The sequence below is a fragment of the Gobio gobio genome, assembly GCF_949357685.1.
Source record: "Gobio gobio genome assembly, chromosome: 24".
Taxonomy (NCBI): Eukaryota; Metazoa; Chordata; class Actinopteri; order Cypriniformes; family Gobionidae; genus Gobio; species Gobio gobio.
Window position 1 is genome coordinate 21991255 of NC_137120.1, and position 16447 is coordinate 22007701.

The window sequence follows — 16447 nt, forward strand, 5'->3', positions numbered from 1 at the left end:
TGAGCAATATAATATATACGGCGGAAGATTCAGTTTCAAACCTAAATGTAAAAGCGCCCATTTAAGCGAGTTTGTCATTGTCATTTTCTGTTTTTGTGTTTTTCATTAAGAATATTAAACACACCATTCAAGCAATTTACTCCCAAATTGATGCTCATTCTAAAGTGAAAGTATAATCCGCGCGGCCGCACGGGAATTCATAACGGTGCGCATTTTATGCAGCCTAGTGCCATTCTTCGTTAAAGATAAAGATAAAAATGCACACAGGAAACAAAAACCTTGCAAAAATGATATACGATCCGCCTAAACCCGGCCAAATCACAGAGATGCCGATTCGCACGGGACTAATATTATCACAGGGCCTCTGTGTTTGGCGAAATATGGTAGGTCATTTGCGGGGGAATATTTACTTTACATATTACAGACATGGCCGATTCGGACGGGATTAAGATCACAGACATTCTCTGCAATTAATACAAATCACCAGATGTCCCCAGATAATAGCCTACTAAACCCGTGCGAATAGGGCTATAGTGTGCTAGAATGTTTACCGTTATAATATTGCCTGCCTAGTTCAAAAGCGACAGTGTCACCTTTTACAGTGTAGATTTGTGCTGTAATATGAAAATACAATTGGTGCTAGTATAGTAGGCTATGTATTATGAAATGTGTCTACTTATAAGAAACAATGGTTTGCAGCTTTCTCTCTCTCACACACAGCGCGCGCGCACATACATAGTCGTAAACTTGTTTCCTATTGGCTATTGTGACAGTACTGACGTTATTACAATCTTGCTCATCCCGATAAATATCAAACATGTTTGATATGATCGGGGCGAGCCCGATTTGTGTGAGAGCAGATCGGGAGGGGCAAGATTTTATCTGTGAACGTCTCACATTACCAGATAATCTGCGCCGAACATCGGAACCGATCGAGGTCGTGGACAAGATTTTTTCTCAGAATCTCGGGAGGGGAAAATCGGCCATAAATCGGCCTAAAACTCCTGTAGTGTGAGCCAGGCATAAGAGAAACAATGTGAAGTTGACCGTTTAGTCACTGGTTTGATTTACTGACACATAGACAAAGAACATCTGACTGTACATGAATAATATCAGAAATCACTGATCACAGATCAGGCATTAGAATCAACACGTTACTCACATGTTGTGGCATTACTGTCGGGTACATATAGTAAAAGTCTGTTTGCAAAGCCTGTGCTGAAATTGCTTTTAATTTACCAAAGAATCCACAGTGAAAAGTAGCCCATCCTGTATTGCTCTTCTCTCATCTCACTAAAACGCCAGTGGGCGGGGCCAAAGTTCCAATGATGAAGTAGGCGTTGATCTTCATCTGCAGAAGTGGTCTTTCACCTATCTATTCGCACAATCCACAATGAGTCGTTATCTGAGCTTGGTTACAATAAAAGCTGTTTCTGGACTAACAAGGAAGTTTTCAGTCCTGAAATTTACAGGATATTCTTATAGTATGATGACCTCTTATATTTCAAAAGGCCAAGGAAAATTTTATTTCTCAATTCAAGAGCCCTTTAAGAATTACGAGTTTCAGTCAATTTTGATAACACTTTCTATTAAGCCCATGCTTATAATGAACTATAGCTCCATTTATACTTATTTATAAGTAAGTATTACTATTCTATACATATACACTGATCAGGCATAACATTATGACCACCTTCCTAATATTGTTTTGTTCCCCCATTTGCTCCCAAAATAGTCCTGACCCGTCGAGGCACTGACTCCACTAGACCCCTGAAGGTGTGCTGTGGTATCTGGCACCAAGATGTTAGCAGCAGATCCTTTCAGTCCTGTAAGTTGCGAGGTGGGGCCTCCATGGATCGGACTTGTTTGTTCAGCACATTCCCCAGATCTCGATTGGATTGAGATCTGGGGAATTTGGAGGCCAAGTCAACACCTCAAACTCGTTGTTGTGCTCCACCATTCCTGAACGGTTTTTGCTTTGTAGCGGGGGCGCATTATCTTGTTGAAAGAGGCCACAGCCACCAGGGAATACCGTTTCCATGACAGGGTGTACATGGTCTCCAACAATTTACTGCACATATCTGTCATATTTGCACGGGTTACTTTTGTTTAATTGTATAGTTTTCTTATGTGTATGCACTTTCAAAATGAGACAATTTCGTTGTACAGCTGTACAATGACAATAAAGTTTTCTATTCTATTCAATGCTTAGGTAGGTGGTACGTGTCAAAGTAATATGAATGGCAGGATCCAAGGTTTCCCAGCAGAACATTGCCCAAATCATCACACTGCCTCCGTCGGCTTGCCTTCTTCCCATAGTGCATCCTGGTGCCATGTGTTCCCCAGGTAAGCAATGCACACGCACCCGGCCATCCACGTGATGTAAGAGAACATGATTCCATGATTCATCAGACCAGGCCACCTTCTTCTATTGCTCCGTGGTCCAGTTCTGATGCTCCTTTCGGCGGTGGACAGGGGTCAGAATGGGCACCCTGACTGGTCTGCGGCTATGCAGCCCCATACGCAACAAACTACGATGCACAGTGTATTCTGACACCTTTCTATCAGAACCAGCATTAACTTAGATCGTCTGTTTGATCTGACCACGGTACACGGTAGACCGGGAACACCCCACAAGAGCTGCAGTTTAGAGGTGCCCTGACCCAGTTGTCTAGTCATCACAATTTAGCCTTTGTCAAACTTGCTCAAATCCTTACGCTTGCCCATTTTTCCTGCTTCTAACACATCAACTTTGAGGACAAAATGTTCACTTACAGCCTAATATGTCCCTCTCACTAGGTGTCGTGAAGAAGAGATAATCAGTGTTATTCACTTTATAGGTCATAATGTCATAATGTTCAGTTAAGTAATTATACAAATAATATAAATGTAACTATAGCTGTTCTTATAATGCAGTACAGGTCTTAATACAGGTCTATTTTATTCTTATAATTAAGTATAAATGGGGCTGTAATTCATTACAAGCATGGGCTTCATAGAAAGTGTTACCTAAATTTTTAAAGCAAAATATGGACAAGAGGAAATTATTATTTATTTATTTATATAATAATGAATATTATGAAACAGTAATCGTTTAGGTGTTATATTATATTTATTATAATATTTAGGTACATTTTATTTATTTATTTATTTACTTACTTTTTTATTAATTGTTTTATTTATACTTAATTGTTTTGAATAAAATCAACAGTGCTAATTTATATAATAAGTAATTAAGGTAGAATTTAAAATAAGTGATAGCTTGAAATGTAATAAGTATTTAATTTTTTTGCCTGATTTTTTTTTTTTTTAAATAATAGCTGTTCTGACAACAGGAGTACCTTTAGTGAAGTGTCACTCCAGTCAATTTCATCCAATTAAACCCTGATTAAGTCATAATGAACATTTGTAATATCATCTCCAAATTCAATTGCTACTTATCACCTGAGTGCTTGTCAACCCTGGGAGCCTGTGAAAACACATGTACGCTAATGTTTCGTTCTAATCATCCGTAATATATTTGTGAAATTGTGCTGAATAATGATGAGTAGGAAAAGCTGTCCTGCAGTCAAAAGCAGCAGCTTGTGGTGCCATTGTCTACTTCAGAAAGAAGCGGAGAGCGGACATTGGAAAAACTATCAGGCAGTGAGTCTTATTTGAATGCGTGGGGCAATTGTAAGTGAGACCCGTATCAGAGAGGGAATTTGCTTAAATTTCCCTTCTAGTCCCAAATCTTTCAATCAATCGCCGACTCGCTTTACCAACTTCAGAGCGTTCCAGCACAAAGTAACTAATCTCCTTGTAGGCTCTCTTGGCCCCCCAAACTTCAATGGAATCGTGCTGATGGTGGCTAATTTAATCTATGGGAAGCGGAAATTGCTGTCTGTCTCTGCCTCCTGTCAGCGAAAACGGAATTTAATCAGTACTTAATTGTTTCCCAGCCCTTGTTGTAATTCAATAACACGACCTACTCTTCAGATGTTATTTAAGACTGCTTTTCTCCCCTTTTATGCAGCGTAATGTTTCAGCTGCTGTCAAGCATTCTGACGCTGGCAATCGAGGCCTATCTTGATGCAACGAGTGGCAGATAACCACTTGACTGATAGTATTCGCTGATTGCTTGGAAATGTATAATATTGAGCGCTTGTAATAACTTAGAAATGCCTTCTTTTTGACAATGACTGTCGTGGTCAAGTGAGGTTCAAGCGCAACAATTGATTTCATCTGAGTGTTTATTTTTGCTGAAGGTGCTTGCGGCACCATCCGTCAACCACTGTGCTCATGATGTCATGTTCCTACGACTCAGGTGACTGGCTCAAAAACGCCTCCTTGGAGCTTATATGTGAAGAAAATCGAAGCACAAAAATGTACTTGTCCGAACTCCAAAACATCAAAATACATTTTAACAGTAGCACTTCTCCATTCAAAAAAATAAACTTTCTATTCAATTCCTTTTCAATTCCCAAACTTTGTGTGGCCTTCAGATTAGCTCAAGAACAGTGTGTAGAGAGCTTCATGGAATGGATTTCCATGGCAGAGCAGCCGCATCCAAGCCATACATCACCAATCCCAATGTAAAGCATTGGATGCAGTGGTGTAAAGCACGCCACCACTGGACTCTTTAAGGACAAATCACGTTTCTCTGTCTGTCAATCCGATGGATGAGTCTGGGTTTGGCGGTTGCCGGAAGAACGGTTAGGCCAGGCTGCATTGTGCCAAGTGCAAAGTTTGGTGTGGGGTTATTTTTTAAGGGGTTGGGCTTGGCCCCTTAGTTACAGTGAAAGGAACTCTTAATACTTCAGCATACCAAGACATTTTGGAAAATTTCATGCTCCCAACTTTGTGGGAACAGTTTGGAAATGGCCCCTTCCTGTTCCAACATGACATCACAAAGCAAGGTCCATAAAGATATGGATGAGCGAGTTTGGTGTGGAGGAACTTGACTGACCTGCACAGAGTCCTGACCTCAACCTGATAGAACACCTTTGGGATGAATTTGAGCGGAGACTGTGAGCCAGGCCTTCTCGTCCAACATCAGTGTCTGACCTCACAAATGCGATTCTAGAAGAATGGTCTACGTATATATAAGAATAAATATATATATATATATATATATATATATATATATATATATATATATATATATATATATATATATATATATATATATATATATATATATATATATATATATATATATATATATATATATATATTAATATTATTATTATTATTTTTTTTTAGAAAACTCATTTTAAAATGTATCATATGATCCATAATGTATTATCCATACGTTTTAAAACTATAGAGCTTTGATCATAAAACTAAGCATTTAAATACCATCTTACTAAGACATAATTATCTGCAGATATAGAGTAGGTGAAAAAATTGAGGTGTTTTATGTATGAGCTCCATATTAGCACTTTATCATACTATATGAAGTCAAGTCACCTTTATTTATATAGCGCTTTTTACACTGCCAATTGTTTCAAAGCAGCTTCACACTCTCAAAATAAAGAGTACAAAATTGTACCTTTTAAGGTACAATGGCTTGTCACTGGGGTGGTACCCTTAAGGGTACATTTTTGTACCTCTAAGTCAGGGGTAGGCAAGTTCGGTCCTAGAGAGCTGATGTCCTGGAGAGTTTAGCTCCAACCCTACTAAGCCACCACAGTATAAAACACCAGGCTCCCAGCATGCACTGCAGCATTAAGTATGTCACCATTGTTGAGATTCAGATGCTGATTCTTGATATCTGTGTGCGTCTAAACTTTTTGCCCCTAGAATGTATTTAAAAATCAAAATTCAGAATGCCTGATCTGTGGCAAGAAAGTATTGTTGGTGAATATAATTTATTAATAGTTTTAGTCAGTGATGAGTTCAGTACATTTTTCTTCATGACAATTTTTATTTATGGCTCCATCAGGTGACATAATGGAGAAAAAAACCTTGGGAGAAACAAGGCTCACTTGGGGTGCAAGTTCTCCTCTGGCCAACGAACAAACAGTGTATGATCATGATTCTGGCAACATTACAAATCAGAAGTCATGTTAGATCAGAATATTCGTCATCACGCCGCAGACGTGTTTATTGAGGATGTTGTGTTGATGAGGCATTTATTAGATCGGAAACGGAATATTCGAAAGATAGAAGTCATCACGCCAAAGACGTGTTTATTGAGGATGTCGTGTCGATGAGGCATTTATTAGATCGGAATATTCGAAAGAGCCAAGTCATCACACCGGAGACGGGTTTGTTGAGGATGTCATGCCGATGAGGCCTTCACAGGGGAGAGGAGTCTAATTGACACGGTCTCTGCTGCCTTCAGGGATTTGTTGGTCATGTCTAGGCGCAGGTCCGCCATCTGATCTGGATCCGGCCCGGATCCGGCTGACTGCAGTAAACCTTGGGATCAACAGAGAGACTAACATTAGCATAGATGCCATTCTTTTTATGATGTAACCAGTACATCAGGTGTTGTGGGAAGTGTTCCCGGTTCTGGCTGATCTAGTTAAAGCAGCCTAAAACAATAATTTAACTGATTTGAATAATATAAACTGATCATGTTCTATGTGTATGCCATAGTAAAAAGATGTGTTTTTAGTCTATATTTAAACAGAGTGTCTGCTTCCCGAACAATGCTAGGAAGACTGGTCCAGAGTTTAGGTTCTAAATAGGAAAAGGATCCACCGCCTGCAGTTGATTTTGATTTTGTAGTGACAGTCTTACGTACTGGAACAAGAACAAACTTACAATCTAATAAAAGTGATAGTTAATGTATTCTTTTAGAAAATACCTGATTTTTTCTGTTTTTAAACCAAGTCCTCACAATAAGTGTGGCTCAGTCTCATTATAAACCCTGTTAAAACACTCAGCGCTCCACTTACAGTGCCTGTTCATGGATTTTTTTCTGCTTTTGGTGCTGCTAAAATGAAAAGCAGAGTGAATCCATTGTTTGAACTCCAGCAAAACACAAAGTTCAATTAAGTGGCGAGTTGCTCATTTTGAACCTCATTAACGGAGGGGAAAAACTGCTGAGGCGCCTTGGGCAGCTCATGCCAGCGTTTTACACTGTACCTGGTGCTGCAGCGATAACTTACTGGCATCATTAAATAGCCACTGTGAAAGCGCTGTCAGATCCCAAGGAAAATTCATCATGACATTTATTCCCTTTGAAATAACCCATTGACAAAATATGACGTGAATTCATTCACGCATCGCAGGAAAGCGGTGCAATGAAATTCACATCCCATTCTCGTTGCGCATATTTAGGGCTTTTAAGGACAGTAACAACAAAAGAAGCCCATGGTTGCATTCAGTCAGAGGTTGACAAATATTGTTTCAGATGCACTGTGCAATTTCAGCAAATACTCCAAATACACTGGATGAAAAGACCCCGAGTATTTGTGAAACACTTCTTCAGACACTTGTTTTCAAACGTACCATCAAAGAAAGAAATGTGGGAAGCTGGTGAATGATTACTACTGCAAGAACAAAGCCAAGAGCTCTAATCAAAAGCTCCATGATAATTTGCGATTCACAGTATGACATACTTTTCCAAAGAGGGAACTGCTGTTGTTTTTCAGTGGAAATTAAGAGATGTGGTTTTCACTGCAGTATTGCTGCATTAATATGGCTAAATGGAATTTCAGATCAATGAAGTGGAGCCTGTAACATTTACATAAAATCTGTCTGGTATTATCCTGCTCAGACATTTCGCGTTAGCTAGATTATATATAAATAGCATTGTATGAAAAAAAAATTTGAAAAAAAAGTGATGCTACAAATGCTCAGTGGTTGCAAGGATGTTCTCTATGGCATTTACTAGAGTGTTGCTAGGCAGCTTCTTCGTCATAAATGTCAGACATTTTGAGGGAAAATCTCCAAAATAGATTTGAGTTTTCTGTTTCATAGATTCATTCTTTTGTGAACCATTTGGTTTGTGAACAATTTGTTTGAAATTTGTTAAATGTGGAGATCACTATACAAACTGGTAGCTAAACAGGTTTGAAAGTTTGCCAAAATATTTATCAAATCCACACGCAAGGAGATTATTTGGCAGAATTAGGGCCAGATTTACTAACAGCTTGCGCCAACGCAAACTAAAAAACTACTTTAAGGATTTACTAAAGACACGCATTGAAAAATTTGCGCTGAAAACAAAGGGCCCTATCAAACACCTGGCGCAATGCGACGGCAGGCGCAGCAATTTTTTTTTGCACGTTTCAGCCCAAAGCAGTTATAATTTTCACACCCAGCACGTTATTTAAATAGCAAATGCACTCGCGCCCATCTGTTCGCCCATGTGCGTGCTGGTCTGAAAACGAGGTGTGTTCAGGCGGTTTGCCATTTTGATTAAACTGAAAACAAGTGTGCCATTGACCAACAAAAACCTGGTCTAATGTCAATAGCGCAGTATTTTTTGTGTTATTTAACCCTCAGGACCCGAGAAACGTGCCCGCGCGTTTTGCTTGATTTTTCTTCATGACTGTGTAAAACAACTTAAAATAGGCCTACTCTGTAATTTTTGGCCTCACAGACATGAACAATCTTTTTAGGATTAAATTGTGCATTAATAGGTTGTTTTTAGATCCCTTATAAATAACCACAATTATCCCTTATTTTTGTCCCACTTTTTGTCCTTCGTTATGTTGTGTTGAAAATGAATGCAAACAATTCAAAAAGCCTTCTTTTAATCTCTTCACATTCTTTGTTCAAGTTACCTCACAGTCATTAAACTGATATAGGGCCATTGGGATTAGGGGAAGGGTCTTTACCTTTCTCAGGTGTGAAAGACATCAATATTCATGATTCATGCCCTCCTCGCATAAGCCTTCCAGACACAAAACATGTCTTACAAATTTTAAATCAGTATATTGTTTTATGTGAATGAGTGGCCAGAGTGATTTTTACATAGTCTTGAAGCAAAAATTCTAGCCTACGTGATCCAGTTATCGAAAGTCTTGTGAAAAAACTTTCAGTATGGGTTTCATGGCTTTATTTCAGTGACTTACTTTTTTTTTTTTTTTTTTTTTTTTACAAACCACGCATAAACGTAATTTTCTCAAAACTACAAACTTTTACATACATGCTGCTCACATATTATTGTAGCAGAGTTTGTGCTGAATATTCAGACTTTAGCCATGAAAATTATACAAGTAACAGATATAAGCTCAAATGTCAGGGCATGTCAAAACACCAAAACAGCTCAGGGTTCAGAGGGTTAAAGGGCGTGTTAGTAATATTTACATTTACATTTAGTCATTTAGCAGACGCTTTTATCCAAAGCGACTTACAAATGAGAGCAATAGAAGAAACTAGAACAGTCAAGGGCAACAATATGCAAGTGCTGTAACAAGTCTCAGTTAATCTAGCACAGAACACACAGGACAGAATTTATTTTATTTTAATTTTTAAAAATTAGACAGACAGAAAATGAATAGAATGATAAGTGCTATTCTTGATTGGTCAGGTGCTGCTGGAAGAGTGTTACAAGCACGCCAGGCTCCACCTCCTCACTACCACAACGATCCCAATCACCAGAGTACTGAGCACACACACCTGCACGTCATCACCACAGTAATCACCACCTGCACTTAAGCCCCACGCTCACACTCAGTCACTGTCCGGTATCGTTTGCACATGACCCTACATGCTTGCTTCCTCGGACTCACCTGATAACCTACCTGATCTCCTACGAACCCTGAGTGTCTCCTCGTCTTGTCCTGTCTCCTGGTCCTCGTCTCCTTCGATCCATTGTTCCTGTGTTCAAGATTCCAAGACGAATCGTATTATCAACATATCCAGCATTACCAGAAACTCTCACTCTGACTCTCACCGCACCTGCTCACTTCCTGGTTCAGTAACAAACTCTGCTTTCACTTGCCTTTGTTCTCCGTGTCACCTCTGTTTGTAACAGAATACCGGACCAACACAGCGCACCAGGATGAGCACCCCGGATCCTTTCCAAGAGCTCGTCGACGCCGTTCGGCGAGCTCTTCCCACCAGCGCACCTGCACCTTCACCGGCGAGCACTTCCGGGATCCACACAACCACTTCTTCGCCCCCGAGTACGCCAGTCCCATGGCCAGACCGGCGCCCTTCTCTGGTTTGGCGGAGGATTGCAACGGATTCCTTCTGCAATGTTCGCTGGTCCTGGAGATGCAGCCGCGCCTGTACCCCAACGATCGCACTAAGGTAGCGTTCATCACATCTCAACTCTCCAGTAAAGCGCTCCGTTGGGCGGAAGCCATGTGGTCCACAGACAGTCCAGTGATCCAGACCCTGTCGGGGTTCATGTCTCACTTTAAGGAGGTCTTTGGGAAACCATCATGGGATTCGTCGATCGGAGAACAGTTATATCATCTGAAACAAGGTACCTCCACAGTTAATGAGTATGCTCTACAGTTTCGAACCCTCGAACATTTCTGAATGCCCAGTCCGTCCTCCTCGACCCATGGTGAGTGCAATCATCCCTTCTCTCTCTAAGATGAAGCCACTCACCACAACTGTGAACCTTACTGCTGCTGGAATTTCCCTTTCAGTTACTTCGTGGCAAAGAAGGACGGAGGCTTGCGGCCTTGTATCGACTACCGGTCATTAAACAACATTACAGTTAAGTTCCGTTGTCCCACTGTGTTCACGAAGTTGGACCTCCGCAGCGCTTACAACCTCATCCGGATACGTGAGGGGGACGAGTGGAAGACCGCCTTTGTCACGCCCATTGGTCACTACGAGTATCTAGTGATGCCATATGGACTCGCCAACGCCCCCTCCGTATTCCAGGACTTCATCCACGAGGTGCTCCGGGAGTGTCTCCACAGGTTCGTGCTGGTATACATAGATGACATCTTGATCTACTCCCGGAGCATGGCCAACCATCACCGTCACGTTGCGGAGGTCCTACAACGCCTGAGGAACTACCAGCTCTACCTCAAGGCCGAGAAGTGCTCCTTTGAACCAGCCCTCTGTGCAGTTCCTCGGGTACAACATTGATCACAGTGGCATCCGGATGGATGAGAGGAAGGTGGAAGCCATCCGGTCTTGGCCAACTCCCACTTCCGTGAAGGAACTGCAACGATTCCTGGGTTTTGCAAATTTCTATCGACGCTTCATTCAAAACTACAGCTCCATCGCCAGTCCCCTCACCAGCCTTCTCCACAACAAGCCCATGTCTCTGTCCTGGACCCCATCCGCCACCCAAGCCTTCCAGACCCTGAAGGACACCTTCACGACAGCTCCCCTCCTGGTCCATCCTGATCCCGAGATTCCCTTTGTCATGGAGGTGGACGCCTCCACCACAGGGGTGGGTGGGCTCCTTTCTCAGCAGCAGGGGAACCCCAGCCGTCTCCATCCATGTGCCTTCTTCTCCCGCAAGCTCAGCCCGGCGGAGGTTAACTATGACATCGGTAACCGAGAGTTCCTTGCCATCAAGCTCGCACTGGAGGAGTGGAGGCACTGGCTAGAGGGCTCCAAACATCCGTTCCTGGTCCTGACTGATCATAAGAACCTGGGTTATCTCCGAGAGGCAAGACGACTCAACCCCCGACAGGCTCGCTGGGCACTCTTCTTCACGAGGTTCGACTTCCACATTTCCTACCGGCCAGGGGCCAAGAACATCAAGGCGGATGCCCTTTCCCGCATCCACGGCCCAGAGGAACGTTCCGAGGAAGAAGCGGAACCCATTCTCCCCACGAAGCTCTTCCTCAGTCCCATCACATGGTCAGAAGAGACCCTGCCCTCTACCAATGCCTCCACCAACGTGCCGCCGGGCTGTCCTCCGGGCTTGCAATGCATCACTCGAGCACAACGATCTGGTTCACTCTTCACACACATCACTGGGCACTGGTCACCCTGGGGTCAATGAAACCCTCTTGCTGCTACGCCAGCGCTTCTGGTAGCCACACATGCCAGCTGATGTCAGAAGGTACGTGCGGGGATGCCGGGAATGCGCCATGGCTAAAAGCCCTCGACACCTGCCAGCTGGGAAACTCCTGCCTCTGCCCGTTCCCAACCGTCCGTGGTCACACCTAGGGGTGGACTTCATCACAGACCTGCCCAATTCTGAGAACTGTACCTGTATCCTCGAAGTGGTTGATCGCTTCTCGAAGTCCTGCCGGCTGCTCCCACTACGAGGACTTCCCACAGCCCTAGAGACCGCGGAAGCCATGTTTAACCACGTCTTCCGGTATTATGGCATTCCCAAAGACATCGTATCTGACAGAGGTCCTCAATTCATTTCCAAGGTATGGAAGGCCTTCTTCGCACTCCTAGGTGTAACCGTCAGCCTCACGTCCAGATACCATCCTCAGACGAACGGGCAGACGGAAAGAAAGATCCAGGAGATTGGCCGTTTCCTCCGTACCTTCTGTCACAGCCACCAGGACTCCTGGAACCAGTTCCTAGGATGGGCCGAGTATGCTCAGAACTCACTTCGACAACCCACCACCGGCCTGACACCTTTCCAGTGCATACTCTGCTATCAACCGCCCCTCTTCCCCTGGTCCGGGGAACCCTCCGACGTCCCTGCGGATGACTACTGGTTCCGGGAGTGTGAGAGGGTCTGGGACTCAGCCCATCACCAACTACAACGGGCACTCTGCAGACGCAGGTTGACAGCCGACCTTCACCGCTCCGATGCTCCGACGTTCCAGGTGGGGCAGAAGGTCTGGCTGTCCACCCGGGACATCAGACTGCGTCTGCAGTGTAAAAAGTTGAGTCTCAGGTTCATTGGCCCCTTCGAGATCCTGCAGCAGATCAATCCGGTGACGTACAAACTCCAACTACCCCCTCAGTACCGGATTCACCCCACTTTCCACGTGTCTCTCCTGAAACCTCACTACCCCTCTGTTTCTGTTTCCCCAGAGCCTGGCGTTACTCCGGAGCCTCCCCCTCCACTTCTCGTTGACGACGGCGCAGCATATCAGGTCCAGGACATCTTGGACTCCCGGCGTCGTGGTGGTCAACTCCAGTACCTGGTAGACTGGGAGGGGTATGGCCCTGAAGAAAGATTGTGGGTACCCAGGCATGACATCCTTGACCCAAATCTACTAGAGACATTCCACGCTACCTGCCCTGATCAACCGGCACCGCGGGGTAGAGGTCGACCACCACGGCGTCGGGGTCCTCGGCCCTCAGGAGATGGCCGTGGAGGGGGGGTAATGTTACAAGCATGCTAGGCTCCACCTCCTCACTACCACAACGATCCCAATCACCAGAGTACTGAGCACACACACCTGCACGTCATCCCCACAGTAATCACCACCTGCACTTAAGCCCCATGTTCACACTCAGTCACTGTCCGGTATCGTTTGTACATGACCCTACATGCTTGCTTCCTCGGACTCACCTGATAACCTACCTGATCTCCTACGAACCCTGAGTGTCTCCTCGTCTTGTCCTGTCTCCTGGTCCTCGTCTCCTTCGATCCATTGTTCCTGTGTTCAAGATTCCAAGAGGTATCGTATTATCAACATATACAGCATTACCAGAAACTCTCACTCTGACTCTCACCGCACCTGCTCACTTCCTGGTTCAGTAATAAACTCTGCTTTCACGTGCCTTTGTTCTCCGTGTCACCTCTGTTTGTAACAAAGGGATGTGTCTTTAGATTTTTTTTGAAAATTGCTACAGACTCGGCCGCACGAATTGAGGTCATTCCACCAAGTGGGGGCGGTCCAAGAAAAGGTCTGTGAGAGCGATTTCATGCCTCTCTGGTATGGCACCACAAGGCGTCGTTCACTGGCAGAACGTAAGCTCCTGGAGGGTGTGTAAGTCTGAACAAGCGAGTTTAGGTATATTGGTGCAGAGCCAGTGGTTGCTTTGAAGGCGAGCACCAGTGCCTTGAATTTGATGCGAGCGGCTATTGGCAGCCAGTAGGGCTGAACGATTTTGGAAAAAAATCTAATTGCGTTGTTTTTTTTTTTTTTTTTTTTTTTTTTTTTTTATACCAATATTGCGATTATTTTTTAAACTCTTTATCTTCTGTATTATTCAACAATACATCATTGTATAGTAATGGTGGAAATCTTTAATTGGTATCTCACGATCCGATTCCGATTCTGGGAGTCACGATCCGATTCCAAAACAATTCTTGAACTTTTTCCTTATTAATTAATCTCATTAATTTATTAAAAACTTAAAAAATTTTTTATTATGATGTATGTAATTATAAGCTTTTAAAATAACTAGGACATTATAACATTTTAAGTAAAACAATTGCATGTTAATAATTTTAAATATATAAACTAATATAGCTGCAAAACGTCTAAGGTTACGTATGTAACCTCTGTTCCCTGAGAACAGGGAACGAGCGCTGCGTCTAGCTGACGCTATGGGGAACGCCCTCGGCGTGACTGGTGTCTGAAGCTACTATCGAATCACGGCAAAGTCTTTGACCGACGTCAGCCCATGACGTCATCAACGTGCGACCCGGAAGTATAAAAGGGCGCCGTGCCAACACATACACATCTTCTCGTCTGAAGGGACTGTATGGCAGATAGGCCCTGAAGCATGGCAACGCGACGCAGCGCTCATTCCCTGTTCTCAGGGAACAGAGGTTACATACGTAACCTTAGACGTTCCCTTTCGAAAGGGAACTCTCGCTGCGTCTAGCTGACGCTATGGGGAACGATATACCAACGCCGCCATGCTGAGGGGAGTGTCTGCCCATTGGCAGTGACAACTGTCAACTCAAGTAATTCATAGAAAAACCTGAGCGATTCCCCCTCAGGTCCTGGGCTGACAGTGACAGCACTCCCTACGGTCATAGCCCAAGCTATACAACTAAACGGAACCCTAACGCACTGCGTGGAGTTCCATCTAGACAGCTTGAAGGCCCGGGACCACTACTTCCAAAGAAGGGGTCCCTTCAAGGGAATGTGGCTAGGGGACCCGAAGGAACCCCAGCCAGTCACTACTCGGGAAATGTTCTCCCGAGTGCCACCAGGGAGGCCTGACCTGGTGCCCTAAGTGTTATGGACACTTCGGTTTAGCCAACCCTGTCTGTTCAAACAGAGCCTCTGGATGGTGCCCAAGGGGCGTCCAAGCTAAGGGACTGAAACACAGGCAGTCTTACTTAGCCCAGAACTCAGAGACGGGTTATCCAAGAGAGCAACACTCAGCGTAGTGCTTTTCAACCCTTGCTATCGAGGGGAGTCTGCCTGCTCAAATCAAGGATCTACCAGGTGCTTGTGTTTCAAAGCAGTAGGGAGGCCGAAAGGGCCTTAATGACTGATCTAACAGGGAGGCCTCATGAGAGACCTACGACCGTCTGACCAGGCTCAGGCGGCTGAGCACTCATAGACGACCCTCATAGAGGGGAGCAGCTGAGCCTGCCTGGCGAGTAACCTCCAGCTGTAAGCCCAACTACCACAATTTCTCACAGAGAACTGGTAATCAAAGTGCCTAGCTCAGGAACTTTAACTTCAAGGAGGCCCTGTGGGCCTACTACTTGATAGCGGGTATTCCAGGGAGGCCTATAGAGGCCTACTACCTAACCGCAAGCCATGCTGGAAACCCAAGCATCCAGGCTCGGGACTCCGTCCTCAGGGAGGCCTTAGTGAGGCCTACTACCTGACAGCAATACCGCCTGCTGAGGTTACCCTTGTTTTCTCAAGGAGGCCTATGGAGGCCTACTACTTGACAGTCAAGCTACGCAGGCTAGTCGGGCATCCTGTTTAAGGAACCCGTCCTCAAGGGAGGCCTATTTAAGGCCTACTACCTGATAACCAGCCTTTAGGGAGGCCTGGAGAGGCCTACTACCTGATTGCAATACGTGCTAAATGACTGGGTCCCAGGAACACCTCAGGGAGGCCTGATGGGGCCTACTACCTCGTTCGAGTGACCACCATCTGGGACTCGACAGTCAAGCTACGCAGGCTTTTCGAGCATCCTGATTAAGGAACTCGCCCTCAAGGGAGGCCTATTAAGGCCTACTACCTGATAAGCAGTCTTCAGGGAGGCCTGGAGAGGCCTACTACCTGTTTGCAATACGTGCTAACTGTTTCAAATGACTGGGTCCCAGGAACACATTAGGGAGGCCTGATGGGGCCTACTACCTTGTTCGAGTGACCACAATCTGGGAGCTCACCCTCCGGGAGGCCTATTGAGGCCTACTACCCGACAGTCAAGCTACGCAGGCTTTTCGAGCATCCTGATTAAGGAACTCGCCCTCAAGGGAGGCCTATTAAGGCCTACTACCTTATAACCAGCCTTCAGGGAGGCCTGGAGAGGCCTGCTACCTGTTTGCAATGCGTGCTAACTGTATCAAATGACTGGATCCCAGGAACGCCTTAGGGAGGCCTGATGGGGCCTACTACCTCGTTCGAGTGACCACAACCTGGGAGCTCACCCTCAGGGAGGCCTATTGAGGCCTACTAGTCGACAGTCAAGCTACGCAGGCTATCCGAGCATCCTGATTAAGGAACTCGCTCTCAAGGGAGGCCTA